Genomic DNA, 15,603 nt, shown 5'->3' with positions numbered 1-15,603 from the left:
TTCTTTTGAACCCCACAATCGACCATGCCTTGGATTTAGGCCTACTAAATTCTTTATTTAGCGTGGTTTGGATGTCTACCACTCCAGCATTTGGGTTATCATTAGAGTATTTAATGTACCAAGTTAGCGCATGATCTTGCAGTGCACTAACCAATGTTTCCTTCTTCATGTGATCATCTGTAATGCCTTGAGCTTCCCACACAGCTTTCACAATGAAACAAAACTAGTCTAGGTCCTCATTTCCCAAGCCTTTGAACATAGCCATCTTCACTGAATTTTCCATGCTGAACTACGGTGGAGATGGTGGTGGTAAAGGTGAAGTCACAGGTGATGGTGGTGAAGTTGGAGGTGGTGTGGGTGGAGGTGGAAATCACAGGAATCATTGTCTTATTAACTGAATAGCACTTCATGGAGAAACCTGCGCTACTCTCTCTTCATCACCCATTGGAGGTGAAATCAATGGGCTATATTTGGGACCCTTTCTCCCTTCGTTCTTATAAGTCTGTTTTCTTCGTATAACTTTGAACATCAAGGTAGCTGCATAACCCGTTTTTCATACAATAACATTTTAATCTAGGTATTCAAATACTTCAAGTACTTACCTCGTGGACCTTTGAAAAAGCGTCGTTGTAGCTAACTAAGGTATCGACCACAAATTCAAACACAAATCCTCCTATGATGCGATCGAGCCAATGATCGATAGTGCGGACGATCTTATCCTTAGAGGCTTTTAGTCTTTGTACTAGCTCTGGGGTCCAAACAATAGGACCGTCAAGTATCCACCTTCCTTGGCTATCTGCTAGCTTCGCGATCCACTTGTATAGCTCAACCAGAAAGGAACAAAAAAGGATCTCATGGATCTCTGTATATAGGTACTTGTCCAGCCACTGTTCCTTTGTCAGTCGCAGATTTGTGTTTTCCTGCGCCACGAATTTTTTGATCTTCCTATCCAACCAGTCTCTGATCTCTTTCTTAGTTGGATTCCAGTGATACAACATCACACATATCCTATGCAGATTCTGATCCTAGCAATGGAACCATTTGTTGGCTGCGTGGGGCCTGAATGATGTAGACCCGAAGCCATATGGGGGGATGCTGGAACCAAGTTTCCGCACCTTGAGATGGTCGTGATGTCAGTTTATTCCTTGTGTTCCTGCTTTCGCGCAGGTCGTAAGTTCTAGGGCTCTGTCAGTCTAGCCCTTTATTCCACCCTTTCGTACCTTCATGAAGGGGTACGATTTACCTTCACGTAGCCCTAACCTACAGTTTAGGTACTTTCACGTTGCTAGGGCATCGTATTGTGTAGATTCCCAAATTATCTTAAGTGGCTTACTTATCTTATTAAACAATCACAGTTAGTGCCACGTAAACAGATATCCTTACTTGTGTTCAATTAACTAACATAATTATATACATTTGTGCATCACATAAGAATTTTAAATGAAATTCATACATAATAGGAAAAGATGCATTAACAGGAAACAAAGACATAGGATTTGTAAAATGCTTCTCTTTATTGATATCTTCAGATGATTACAGACTCTATCTGCCCTGCGTAGATAGTTGCAAGGGTCTGCACACTCAGCTGTGGGCTTCCACCCTAGACCTCTGTGCACTGAGTTGTAGAGCCTCTACCTATGCTAAGACCTGAAACTTAGACTTCTCTAAAGACTTCCTCCTTATTGCTTAAGACTTCGTCTTAGCTAAAGCTACTTATAGCTTACTTACTTAGCTCTTTTTATACAATCCCATGATCTGCGGACCATGGGTAGATCTTTACAGCCGACTTTACTTTAAAAAATAAGGGCGACAACCCTTTATGACTCATGACACCTTCATGCTCCGCAACCATAAAATGCGGAGACTTTACAACTTTATTACAAAATTTGACCCAAAACATGGGCTTTTAGCCCCAAAATTGTCCTTGGCAGATCCTGTTCCCAACACTATCTGATATGTCTTTCTAGTTTGTAATCCCTTTAGAGTCTAGATGAATACAATCAAATCTTGTTCATGCCAATATGGCCTTGAGTAACTTGTACACTTTTATTTCTATTATAAGTACTCAACTAGTTCATGAAAGGTTGCTTGGTCAACCATGCACCACCACAAAATTTCCAAGATATGAAAGATTTTATATTAGTTAAGGGATACTTGATGGACAAATGCATCAAGTGATTCAAATTATATAGATGCATAAACATCTTGATGACTTTGCTAACAATTGGATGGGAGATCGGTCTCTTATCATTATAGATCAGTTTCTTACCATTTTACTCGTAAGAATTAGGGTATGCTTTGTTGAAATAGTAAATTGTTAATTTTAATTTGCTATCACTAATAACAATATCAAATTTAAAGCAACAAATAATGTTTTTCAAGCCCCTTGAAAACAAGGTCACTCTCTCAAACATAAAAATATTTTTGGTTCTGTATACCTAAATTTTCAATTTTCAACAAAATCCAAATAGGATAACTAATTACAAACAAAAGATCATTGGAACAAAATAAAAGAACTCAGAACCTACTAAATAAATATGTTACAACTTCGTAGCTACATATTTAAAAGGATAAATGAGAATCTTTGTAAGCCCCTTAAAAAAAAGGATACTCTCTCAAATATAGAAATATTTGTGGTTTTGTACACCTAAATTTTTTATTTTCAACAAAAGCCAATCAAGAAAACTAATTATGTAAAGAAATCATTGGAACAAAATACAAGAACTAGAAATCCTACTAAACAAATAAATATGTTACATCTTTGTAGCTACATATTTAAAAGTGTAAATGAGAATCTTTGCAAGTCCCTTGAAAACAAGGGAACTCTCTCAAATATAAGAATATTTGCAGTTTTGTATACCTAAATTTTCAATTTTCAACAAAAGCCAAACATGATAACTAATTGCAAAAAAAATCATTGAAACAAAATAAAATAACTTGGAACCCTGCTAAATAAATAAATATGTTACATCTTTGTAGTTGCATATTTAAAAGTATAAAATAAATGTGTTACTTCTTTGTAGCTGCATATTTGAAAGGATAAACGAGCATTTGAAAATGTCTAGGGCATTGCCCACACTTCAAAAGATAACAACAATTAAAATTGCCTCCAGGGAAAATTTTATTAACTTGTCGTATGTTTAGGGCCAATGATCTTCACATAAATTCTTTCTTAAGTGAACCAAATTTTGATATACATCATGGTCTAAAATTATGGTTTAAAACCTTATGATAAGGAGGATACCTTTTACAAATGAATTGATAAATGTTACAAATGCATAATTGGATCTCGTCATAGTTTTTCCTTATTATATTGGTTCCTTTTGTTACAAAAGGTAGCTTCAATGAAATATTTTGAACTTAGTATCCATATTACTTTTCTAATAAGATCTCCTTCTAGAGTGAGTTAATATGTATAAAAAAGTAACATGTCTTATCCTTGCTTGGAAAAGAGATGCTTACAATGCATTACTATTATGTCAGTACAATATCATACAAGTTATAACATCAATCAAAACCATGCCTGAAAAGAAATTCTAGGTAGAAAGGAGCATGTGGAACTTCAATCCATTTCATGATATTTCTAACAACCAAATGAAACATTTCTACCATGGTAGGTCATGGTAGGTCATAGGGAGTGGGCTTATTCACATGATTAGAAGCCAATTTCTTTTTGTTGGTAGTAGATATCGACGTAGGGTAATAAGGAATGTGTAGAAATCAAATCACCAAATTAGTGCACATCTTGTGGGGTTGATTCCATCATGATTACTCTTCAAGTTCCTATTAAAAATATGCAGGTACATGACTCCAATCGAGGATATGAAATTAGGAGTATGCCAAGCCATTTCACTCAATTAGATAACCTCCATTCATGGTAATTGAAACTCTGAAATGCTTTTCGTTGACTTGAACAAACCGAATGGTGCCTATGCTTTCAAGAACAATTGTCATAGGATTTGATTTCATTTCATCAAAAGAGACCATATTAATTTAAAGTATCCAGGAAAATAAACACACAACCAAAAATTTTGCTACATCAATCATCAACAAATTTACTTATTTTATGACTGAATAATATCATTTTGGCAGGAAGAACACAAGCCAACATTACTGAAAATACAATAAACATTACCAATGTATACTTCAGCGTGCACAAAACTATACTAATAGAAGGATCCTTTAGGAAAAATTTGCAAGTTTTTCTTCGTTCAAGAGTGGAAAATGTGCCAATTAAGTCTACAATTGGATTCTAGAAATAAAAATAAGGTAGGGTAAGTAGGTGACAACATCCTGGTAGTTTCCTTTTCACATAAGTGAATGAGGCTTGAAGAAACCAGTGTTCACATTTCTCATTGTTGATATTTGTGTGGACTAAATCATATGAGTGATCCATGTTACATTTCCTATTTGTTTGTGATTGATTGCTTGTACTGGTTACTACTAGTCTACACTTTTTTGGGGGGATGAAACTCAATGCTCACAATGATGACTACTCTATATTTCTTGGGACTCGTTTATTGGAACTATTAGGTATCATGTTCTGTAGATTTGTTAAATTTGCAAATTTCAATAGTACACAAGTTTTATTGATTAATTTTGTTGTTGGAGGGACTAGGAGTAGATATTTATGTGTTGGGTTAATTCGTGAGGTTATATGCTCGTGTTTTCTTGTGTGATGATGGTGGAGAGGGATGACACTGGATATGGGGGTTTGTTTATTGTTTTAATGTTTAATCCTTCTTCTTCAAATATTCATACACATGTTTTGTTGAAATTCCTGCTAATTTAGGAAGTGGCCTTCTTATTGCATCAAGAGAAGCTAGCACACCATGCATTTAGGGTGGGCATGGGCATGGGCATGAAATATCAAAACACTTATTGTGTATATGTGTAAAGGTAAATTGAATATAGAGGGTGCATTTGTTGCAACAAAAATCTATCTAAATCTATATCTGATGCTGAAGACTACCAATGGCGAGTATATCAAATATTGGATCTCAAATTAGGAAACATGGAACTTGTCAAGCTCAAGGTGCATATCACACCTTGAGTGAGATGGGTTTGTCCTAGTAGCTAGAGATCATTGTGATCCTAAATATGGCATCCATTCTTTGCAATAATGAGTCTTATGACTTGTCACTTTAGGGCTTAAAGATCCATACTTACACAACCAAAGTCCTGCATAATCTTATTACAGTTGGGTGGTTGTATTTATTTTTCGTGAACGAGAATGTTCATTTGCAGATCTTATTATGATTTTTATTTTGTGTTGGCAAAGCTTTGAGGTCCAATTGTATCTCGATCCCACCTTAGCTTTGGAGGTCAACACCACTCACTTCCAAATTTTTAACATCAAAGTCCATCCCATTTGTGTCCATGCAACTTTGGTTTTGTAAATTAATCCCATTCAACCTTCAATGCAATTTAGCTAAGTTGAGTCATTCCATATTCGATCTCCTCACTGTACTCCCAGACACACCTCTCATAGAAGCACTATCTCACATCATTGAAAATTTATTCCTTGTGGAGACAATGACTAATGCCATTGATTATTGCTTGCTAGAACAATGTCTGCAATTCCTTGAATATTAGTCTGATCATACATGTTAGTTCCAGTCTTCGCAGCCTATCACCAGGGATCAACATGAGCTCTTACTATGTTTTGTTTTGTTATATGTTTTGCACATGATCTTCAGGGAAAAACATGTCATTATTTTTCATCAAAAGAATCTCGGAAAGAGCTTTCCAACGGTATATCATGCTCCAAAAACCGGCTCCCGGATCAAAAGATATGACAAAATGAATGGTCGACTCAAAGGTCGACCTCCTGTGCAGTAGTTCAGGTATTGAATGATCCAAAGGAAGGTAGGAGATGTCAGTGGCTAGATTGTGATAGAGAAGGAGATAACATAGCATTTGAGGTCTATTGTTGTGTGATTAATCCCCATCTCAACATATGGCGAGCTCGTTCTGCTCTGATTGAAAGAGATATCCATGAATCTGTGCAGAGGGCATTGTACATTGATGACAGTGATATTGCTGGTGATTGCTGGTGAAATATTAGTTTACAGTTGCTGGTCTCATGGTTCTAGAGAGGAAGTACTTGAAGATTTATAGATGTTCATTCAGTGTTTATTGGGAGCAGCTGCATTGGGAATTTTTCAATGGTTGTGCCTTCGTTTGGAAGCATCCAGTTCACATGGCTGCTTTCCTCATTTGGGCTCCGAGTTGTAAAGAATGAAAGCTGACAGTGATTTACAGTGGGTTAGATTCAAGGAAGCAACAACTGTTGGTTGTGAGGATGACTTTAGGGATAGTTGGGTAGGTCAACAGCCATATTAAAGAGAGGTCAATGGATAGGATGTGCAAAGACTCTCAAGAATGCAGGTGTGAAAAAAAATGCTAGAATTCGTTCACAATATATATATAGCCTATTCTAAATCCTGTTCAAAACCTATCATAGTGGAAGGAACTTAAAAAAGGGAGTCTCAAGGATTGTGAACAAAAGAGCTAGCAACATTATCTGTTATGGAGATGAAGAACTTGAAGCTGAAATATTCTAACTATCACAAGTTCTTGTGTGTCTATTGTCAAATACTCCAGGAGGTGAAATCTGTCTCTCAACTGGCCAAAGAAGAAGTACTAGAAGTGCAAAAGGACTGGCAAATGGAAATTGAAATGTTGGGTATGCTATGTACTGCCATATATAGAATCAAATCACTGGATTATCAACTGTTGTTTCAAACTATCACCAGTTTCTTTCAAAGAATCGACAATTGTACAATGAAGTTCAAGACTTGAAAGGAAATATTAGGGTGTACTGCAGAGTGAGGCCTTTTCTCCTAGGCTAGTCTGGAAACCAAACTACTATAGTTTACATTGGTAAAAATGGAGAGTGGTTAATTGTTAATCCCAACAAACAAGGGAAAGAAGCCCAAAGAATGTTTACCTTCAACAAAGTCTTTGGTCCTTCTGCATCTCAAGAGCAAGTGTTTTTAGAATACGGTGTGTTCTAGATGGCCACAATGTTTGCATCTTTGCATATGGTCAAACTGGTTCTGGAAAGACTTTACAGTGACTGGTCCAAATTCATCATTAGAGGACGACTGGGGAGTTAATTACCGAGCATTAAATGACCTTTTTCAGATTTCACAAAAAGAAGAGACTTATTTCAGTATGAATTTGGTGTTCAAATGATAGAAATATATAATGAGCAAGTTCACGATCTAATTGCAAGTGATGCTTCAAATAAAAGGCTTGTGGTTCAAGGCATATCCCAACCCAATAGCCTTAGTGTTCCTGATGCTAGTATGTTGCCTATGGTATCAACACCAGATATTTTAGATTTAATGAAAATTGGACAAAATAACAGGACAGTAGGTGCTACTGCTCTCAATGAACGTAGTAGTCAATTTCACAGTGTCTTGACTATGCATGTACAAGGAATAGACTTGTCTTCTGGAGCTATTCTTCATGGGTGCCTTCATTTGGTTGACCTTGCTGGGAACGAGAGGGTTAATAGGTCAGAAGTTATTGGTGATAGACTTAGAGAAGCACAACATATCAATAAACCTCTGTTAGCTCTTGGGGATATCATATCTACTTTAGGTAACAAAATTGCTCATGTACCATATCGTAACAGCAAGCCTACTCAAATTCTTCAGGATTCCTTAGGTGTTGCACGAAGCAACAAGGAGAGTTAGGAAACTTAAGGATCAGATTGCAACACTGGAGGATGTTGTTACAAAGAAAGATACTGAGATTGAATGCTTACAGACATTGAAGGAGTCAAGACTTCGTGCTTAAGATACTAATTCTCATAGCGACAAACTTAGGACTGAAGGCCCAGCCCAACTCTAAGTCTCAGCACCCCTATATCAAACAACACACATAAGTCGAAATTTGAAGTCGAGTAAAAAAAAATTGAAAGTTGAGCTATTCTAGTTGTGGCACTGCGCTTCTGGGAGTGTAGCGCTACGCGTGGCACTGTGGTGCTGCGCTCCTGGGTTTAGCACTACACATAGAGAAATGCCAAAAGACATGGATCAAAGAGTGGTCAAAGGAACAACTACAAGGGAAACGCCCCTTGTTTGGGCTAGATCTCCCAAAAACAAATGAGGTTCGAGGTGTTCTAGACACATTTCATGTGATACATGAGCTTCCTACTAACAACTTTGGAGCTTACATTATTGCAATGGCAACTGCAGCATTAGATGTTTTAGTAGTTGAGTTATTACAACATGAATGCCATGTAAAAAGGCCATTATGTGTTGTACCATTATTTGAGAAACTCGTAGATCTAGAGGCTGCTCCTGTCACTTTGGCTAGATTGTTTTCAATAAACTGGTATAGAAACAGAATTGATGGAAAGCAAGAAGTCATGATTGGTTACTTTGATTCTGGAAAGGATGCTGGTAAGCTAAGTGTAGCTTGGGCTTTGTACAAATCATAGGAGGACCTTATTAAGGTCGCTAAAGAATTTGGTGTTAAGTTAACAATGTTCCATGGCCCTTGAGGAACTGTAGGCAAGGTAGAATGCCCAACCTATCTGGCCATATTGTCACAACCTCCGGATACAATTCATGGCTCTTTTCGGGTCACTATTCAAGGGGAAGTCATATAAACAGTATTTGGTGAGGAACATTGGTGTTTCAGAACGCTCCAATGATTTACTGCTGCCACTTTGAAGCATGGAATGTGGCCTCCAGTTGCACCAAAGCCCGACTAGCGTGCACTGATGGATGAAATGGCTGTTGTTGCTACAAAGGAGTATAGATCAATTGTTTTCCAGAATTCATTGAATATTTTCATTCTGCAACACCAGAATTGGAGTATGGTTGGATGAACATCGGGAGTCGCCCCTCAAAAGGAAGCCAAGTGGAGGAATTGAGTCACTCCGTGCCATCCCATGGATATTCACTTGGACACGAACTTGATTTCATTTTCCTATTTGGTTAGGATTGGTGGAGCGTTCAAGCATGTTGTGGAAAAGGATATAAGAAATCTCCATACGCTGTAGTAACATGTGTACCATTTTTTGATCAGGTTCCCCTAGTTCCATTATAGTGACCTAACACAGTATTTCCTCAGTGTACACCATTGCTTAATGCTTATGCTTTGCAAACATCAGATCCATACACTTCTGCGTATCAGAGGCAAGCCCTACCTCCTATTGATCCATTGCCTGTGATGAATGGGTTGTTATCTGAATTTGATTATTGTGGGGTAAATCTAGGGCTTCAATATTTACACACTTAGAGAACATCCAAGGAGGAAAAAGAACAACAGATCGATCAAACAACTCCAAAATTCGTGCAAGAGGGTGCAAGGTGACTAGTAAATTAAATATTTGAGAGAGGCATGTGGCAATATTCGAATTTTTCTAGGAATCGATGGGAAATGTTTAGCCATGAAATCAGCAGCCTGAGTTTTTGAAGAGGATACATGGCAACGTTCAAATATTCCAACTAACAGGTGGCAAAGTTTGTGGGCTTAAAATCAACAGTTGTTAAAACCTTCTAGATTTCTAGCGATGACACTTTCAGCAGTTCCAGTTCAGAAGATTACAACAAATCTATTTTGATGAGATCTAATTAAATTATTTAGTTATAGTTTAATTTATGTAATTTGACCGCAACAAATATTTTATTTTGATTTTTGTTTTAATTATTTTGATTCCTATGTTTAGGAAATCATAATTAATATGTAATGTAGTATATATAGGATTATTTTTAAAAGATAGAGGTTCGATTTTGGCAGTAGAGAGGCTGCTTGGCACTGTGTAAAATTTCATGAATATCATTTTAATAAAGCCGTTTTCTGCCCTTTGGACCTGGGATCCATCATGGTGTTATTGTTTAGTATGTTTTTCCTGTAATTCACTTAACATATTTTGTTTCTTTACCTTGTTACAACATTATCTAAGTGGTATGTTAGGAATCCATCCTCTATGATGCTCCTTTCATGATGATTTTGCTGTTAGATGTAGTGGTTGTCTTTGTAGAATTCATCGTTGGTTAGATGCTTTGTTGAGCAACCTTGTGTTTCTCGTTCGTCTAAAGCTGCTATAGCAGAGCCATCCTCTGTTTGATGCCTATAGGGCAGCGATCTTTCTCCCCTATTCTTATCACATTTGCAATATTCTATCTGGCTGAACATGGCACTTACTTTGCCCCAAGTTTGTCGATAGAAACTCGCATAGACTCCATAGCCTAATCATCCCTTCTCTCATTATTTAGACCCAAAAACTTTCAAACAAAATCCCTGCACTCCATAGCTAGCCTAAGATTTCATTTATTGTAGCCATGTTGTGTTGGCAAAGAGAGAGCCCTCTCTGGTCTGGCAAGGCTAGATGCCATACCTAAAGCTTGGTCTGTGGTTACCTCAGAGTTTCCTTTTCTTAGCCTTAAAGTTAATTCTAAGTGCTAACAATACACACTAGGGTTTCCTATCTGATCTATCTTTTACTAGTGTGTAATCCCTATAGAGTCTAGATGAATGCAATTAGACTTGAATAAGGATTAAATTTTCTAAAAATTTTGTTTGGAGACTATTGAACACAATTATCTAGATCTCTCTCCTAATTGCACACATATTCCTAGATAAATGTTAACTTTGAGCTGTGCCATGATTTTTCCAAAAAAGGTCAAAAGTAAAGTGTACTCATCCATCGTGCTACTTCGTTTAAAGAAAATGAGAAGGTCATGGTCATAAAGTCACTCCATGGAATAGTCCATGTTAATGAAAGTGAGGATTTTGTAGCCTTTTCGTATGGCTAATTACATTGAAGATTGTCTTGACTTGTATGGATGGTTTGGAAAAGATGAGGAAAATTTTTAGGTACAAATGCATTGTGTTGGTGAGATTTTGTAAGGTTACTTTATGAATTCATGTTTGTTTATTTTTTATATTTTGATGTAGATTTAATTATATTAGGTGGATAATAGAAATTTCTAAAATTGTATTTAAAATTTAATTTAAATTATTTTATTATAAAGTTTATGAGATATAAAATAATTGATGGATGCGTTTTTTGTTGATTATTTTTTGTATAGTGGTTATTGGTCTCAAGTCCTTGTGTATTTTTTCTTTCTAACCTTCAATTAGAGGTTATAGTGGAAGTATTTAGAATCAACCTGGTATCATGCAATTATAAGACTAACCTAGATGTTGATTCCTTTAATCACAAAAAAAAAAATATTATAGAAAAGTTTATGGAAAATTTAAAGGAATGCTTCTCCACTTTGTGGATAGAATTATAACTACTAATAAATTGCATTACTAATAAATTAGTTGATGTGTCTTTTGGACTTCCTTCTGTCATTGCCATGTTCCCGATATTTCTAATCCATTGTAACCTCTGTTATCACGAAAATCCACCCTGATAGGCTGTTGATTAGGAAGACTTTGAGTAACTATTTCAAACCAAATTTTTGGCTGAGGCTTAGCCTCCTCAACTTGAGAGGGCTCTCTCACTGGATTAAAGATTTTATTTTGAAGATTAGATGGCCAACTCTATGGAAAATTCGAACAACAATGTATAAATGGTTGAAATACCAATTAAAAAACTTCCATTGGGCTATGGAGTCAAAGTGTGTTTCAGTACAACAACAAGATCAATTTCACATGGAAGTCAAGGCATAGAGGGTTTTAACATAAAAGTAAAACAGAGATATAATATAGATAACACAACCTACAAACAAATGAAGGAAGTTAGAGCATCATCAAATGAATTATAAGTAACATCTGTCTATACCACTGCAAGTAAGTATATGAAGGAAGCCATGAGGAAAATCAAACATTGAAACCCTTTCTGAATCTTGAGTAGTGAAATCAGCTCTTTGTATTAACCTGAAAACATACAGTCATATACAATAACACAATGTGGTTGTTTCTTTGAAAATTTCAAACACCAAGTGCATTACATCTCTTGTCATATATAGAGTTCATTACAAGCTTGGATTCCTTCGTCCATCATGAGGGGAATTCGAATTTTCCATCAGTGACACCTATTCTGACCATAAAACAAACCTTTAAATGCATCTGACAGCTAACTAGCAGTCCTAGAGACCTAATAAAACTAGGAGTGTAACTCCTTATTATGACTAAACCACCTCAACTAAACATTAAATGCATTCTTTGACAACTACAACCTCATGAAGTCAAATTTAATGAAGCCTCCCACGTTGTCACCTGACAGCTGATGACAAACCCTAGAAATTAAGGAACATGCTTCCCTGTTTTTAGGTTTATGATCCTTGAAAGTTGGCATGTGGGACAGAGCCTTTATCTCCTCATCCATGACACATTTTTCGAAACTTAAGGAGGTTTTTGTATTCCATGATGTCTAGAACAAAACCTCTCTTGGTTTTTTAAAAAACTTCTCCAGCTGTCCATAATCTGTCCTTGAAAAACACGTGTAAAACAGGAAAAATCCGTTTTCTGAAATTAGGGTCTCAATGAAAGCTTAGTATCTCCCAACTGAAAACAGTAATGAAGAAAGTGAGATATTTTATTGTAGCTGGAGATTTTATGAATAGAAACCTCCCTAATAATTCCAAAATAAGTTTTCCTGTAACCATAAAATGATCTTGAAAAAGACTGCTAAAACCAGAAGACAAAATTGCACCTATAGCAGTTTCGTAGCGCACGTTTAACCCTAAATTTCTCCCACCTCAGAACGAATTTTAAGAAACTGAAAGAATTTTTTGTATTTCAGTATGTTAGGAAGAAAAGTCTCTTTCAGTTTTCAAAATTGAGTTTTCAACTGCTCAAGAAACCTTCTGGAAGTTGACTAGTAAAAACAGTTTTTCTGCTGAAACAGGCTGCTTCAGGGGTTTCGTAGCGCACTACGAAAACTCCTAGTTCAGTGATTTCGTAGCGCAAAACTAGTTTTTTACATTGTCTACACTACGAAAACATGGATTCATAACAAGTTTCAAATTTTTTTCGAAATGGCTAAACACATGACTTTCAAAACATGATATGAGATCCATAAAGTGTAAAACAAGGTTGTTGAGCTTTATTTGATGATGGAAATGAGACTCTAACCCTATGACTTAGACTCTAAAAACCATAAAAGTGACTTAACCACCATATAACATTATAACTTAGGAACAAATGTAAAATGTAAACCCTGACACAATCTTGACACATGGAAATAATGTGTGATGTGGGACCAGTGATGGGCAAGAACGGAGTGTTGACCCTATTTGACCATACCAACAAGACTCTTTTCTAGATCTTAGACACTAAAGAAACCATGGAAAGACTATACCAAGGCTAACACCAATCCTTTGGAATAGAACTGATGCTCCGAATTTAGAAATCATTTCTTAAGTGATAACAGTGGCTCCACTTGGGATAGTGTGCCCCTGTAGTACACTAAGAACTTGTAGCTCCAGTGCCACTATCCATTTTCTAGAATAAAACTCTGAACTTCTGCCCAATTTACTGCTCAAACCTTTAATGATTTTTTGCAAGAAGAATTCAAACTGCACCTACTGAAATAGATGCTCAGTCAACCTACCCTAAGCTTATTTGCATCTACCTACCTATCAGCTGCAATCTCCACTTGTAGCTCAAGGAACATGAAACTTCTAATGAAGCCAGTCATCAATCTGATCTGACACTTGAATCTCTTGACTATGCTTGAAGAAAAAGTAAACTAGATACTGAAATAACCAAGGAAGCATGAGGTGTAACTGTTCTTCAAGATGAAAATATAACTGGAAGCCTGAACAGTAAATCTTTTCCATGTAGTTAGCTATAGGGTCAAAAAACACATGGTTAGTTTGATGATTCTCATAGCATCCTGTTACTTCTAACAATTGATCTTTAGTCACACAACCTTTATTTGATATGCTATCCAACTGCTTTTCTGAATGATTCCCACAAAAAATGTAATTTTCTTCACTATTATGATCACTCTTTGATGTAAGATGCTGCAAGGAATTAAAAAAATGAACAACCTTTTCCTCTACCTGAGGGTTATAAAAAATTTCTTCTAGTATTTCTTATTGGTGTTTGTAATCATTTTCATACTCTTCATGATCAAAAGACTGGCAAGTTTGCTGCATCTCTACATAAATCTCTGAGGATGTAATATGACTTTCATAAGTAAACACCTCTTGATTTTCATGTTGCATTTCATGGGATGCTATCCTTTCTTCTTGGTGTTGAAATGTATTGTTATGAAGAACCTCTAAAATTTCTTCATCCATGAATTCATCATCATCATAACAATCCTCCAAATATTGAATAAGACTCAAAGAATGTTTACAACAATTTTTTACCAGCAATAAGGAAGGATGACATTCTTTATACATCCCATAGAATTCATCATGAAAATTAGCAAGCGAATATATTGAACCATTTTCCAACCTTTTATACCAAGACCATGCTTTTCCTTATAAAGTGGTCATAAACATCCTCATGAGACAATCTTCATGGAACTGAACCTTAAGACTACGTACATGCATATGGAACCTAACCAAATGAAAAGTAGCATTGTCTTTCTTTTCATCTTTGAATATTGGAAGATCAACTAACCAATCAACCTTTGGCATAGGATTTGGAAAACTAGGGATATGAGACTGATTCATAGGGGCATACCTGGAATTCATTCTTGCAATGGAACTCATTTTGAAACTTCATCAAGCTACTGATCTTCTAGCAGTGGAGTCACCTTCCAATTTTTTATTTGATGTGTGGAGTCACCAAGGTAGTTTGCAGCCTCAAAAAATTTCTGAGCTCTTGCTACCTTCAGAAGTTCAACGTCTTGATTTCAAGAATAAATAATCTTCAGACTCCTGGTAGACGCACCAAAATGTTATCACAAAAATCCACCCTGATAGGCTGCTGATTAGGAAGACTTTGAGTAACTATTTCAAACCAAACTTTTGGCTTAGGCTTAGCCCCTTCAACCCGAGAGGGCTCTCTCACTGGATTAAAGATTTTATTTTGAAGATTAGATGGCTAATTCTATGGAAAATTTGAACAACAATGTATAAATGGTTGAAATACCAATTAAAAAACTTCCATTGGGCTATGGAGTCAAAGTGTGTTTTAGTACAATAGCAAGATCAATTTCACATGGAAGTCAGGGCCTAGAGGGTTTTAAGATAAAAGTAAAACAGAGATATAATATAGAGAACACAACCTAAAAATACATGAAGGAAGTTAGAGCATCATCAAATGAATCTAAGTAACACGTGTCTATACCACTGCAAGTAAGTATATGAAGGAAGCCATGAGGAAAATCAAACATTGAAACCCTTTCTAAATCATAAGTAGTGAAAGCAGCTCTTTGTATTAACCTGAAAACATACAGTCATATACAATAGCACAATGTGCTTGTTTCTTTGAAAATTGCCAACACCAAGTGCATTACATCTCGTGTCATATATAGAGTTCATTACAAGCTTGGATTCCTTCCTCCATCATGAGGGGAATTCGAATTTTCCATCAGTGACACCTATTCTAACCATAAAACAAACCTTTAAATGCATTTGACAGCTAACTAGCAGTCCTAGAGACCTAATACAACTAGGAGTGTAACTCCTTATTATGACTAAACCACCTCAACTAAAAATTAAATGC

The 15,603-nt window shown here is 36.2% G+C and overlaps 1 pseudogene; it reads left to right on the top strand.

Moving 5' to 3' along the window:
* The first annotated feature begins 7,196 nt into the window (after positions 1–7,196).
* LOC149152761 (phosphoenolpyruvate carboxylase pseudogene) lies at positions 7,197–9,022 on the top strand (annotated as a pseudogene).
* Positions 9,023–15,603: the final 6,581 nt, after the last annotated feature.

Source organism: Pinus tabuliformis, chromosome 9, assembly GCF_031772625.1.
Source record: "Pinus tabuliformis cultivar Carrire ecotype Pingquan chromosome 9, CPIR1, whole genome shotgun sequence".
Lineage (NCBI taxonomy): Eukaryota > Viridiplantae > Streptophyta > Pinopsida > Pinales > Pinaceae > Pinus > Pinus tabuliformis.
The sequence above is the reverse complement of the archived record's forward strand: the minus strand, read 5'-3'. Positions and strand labels throughout refer to the sequence as shown.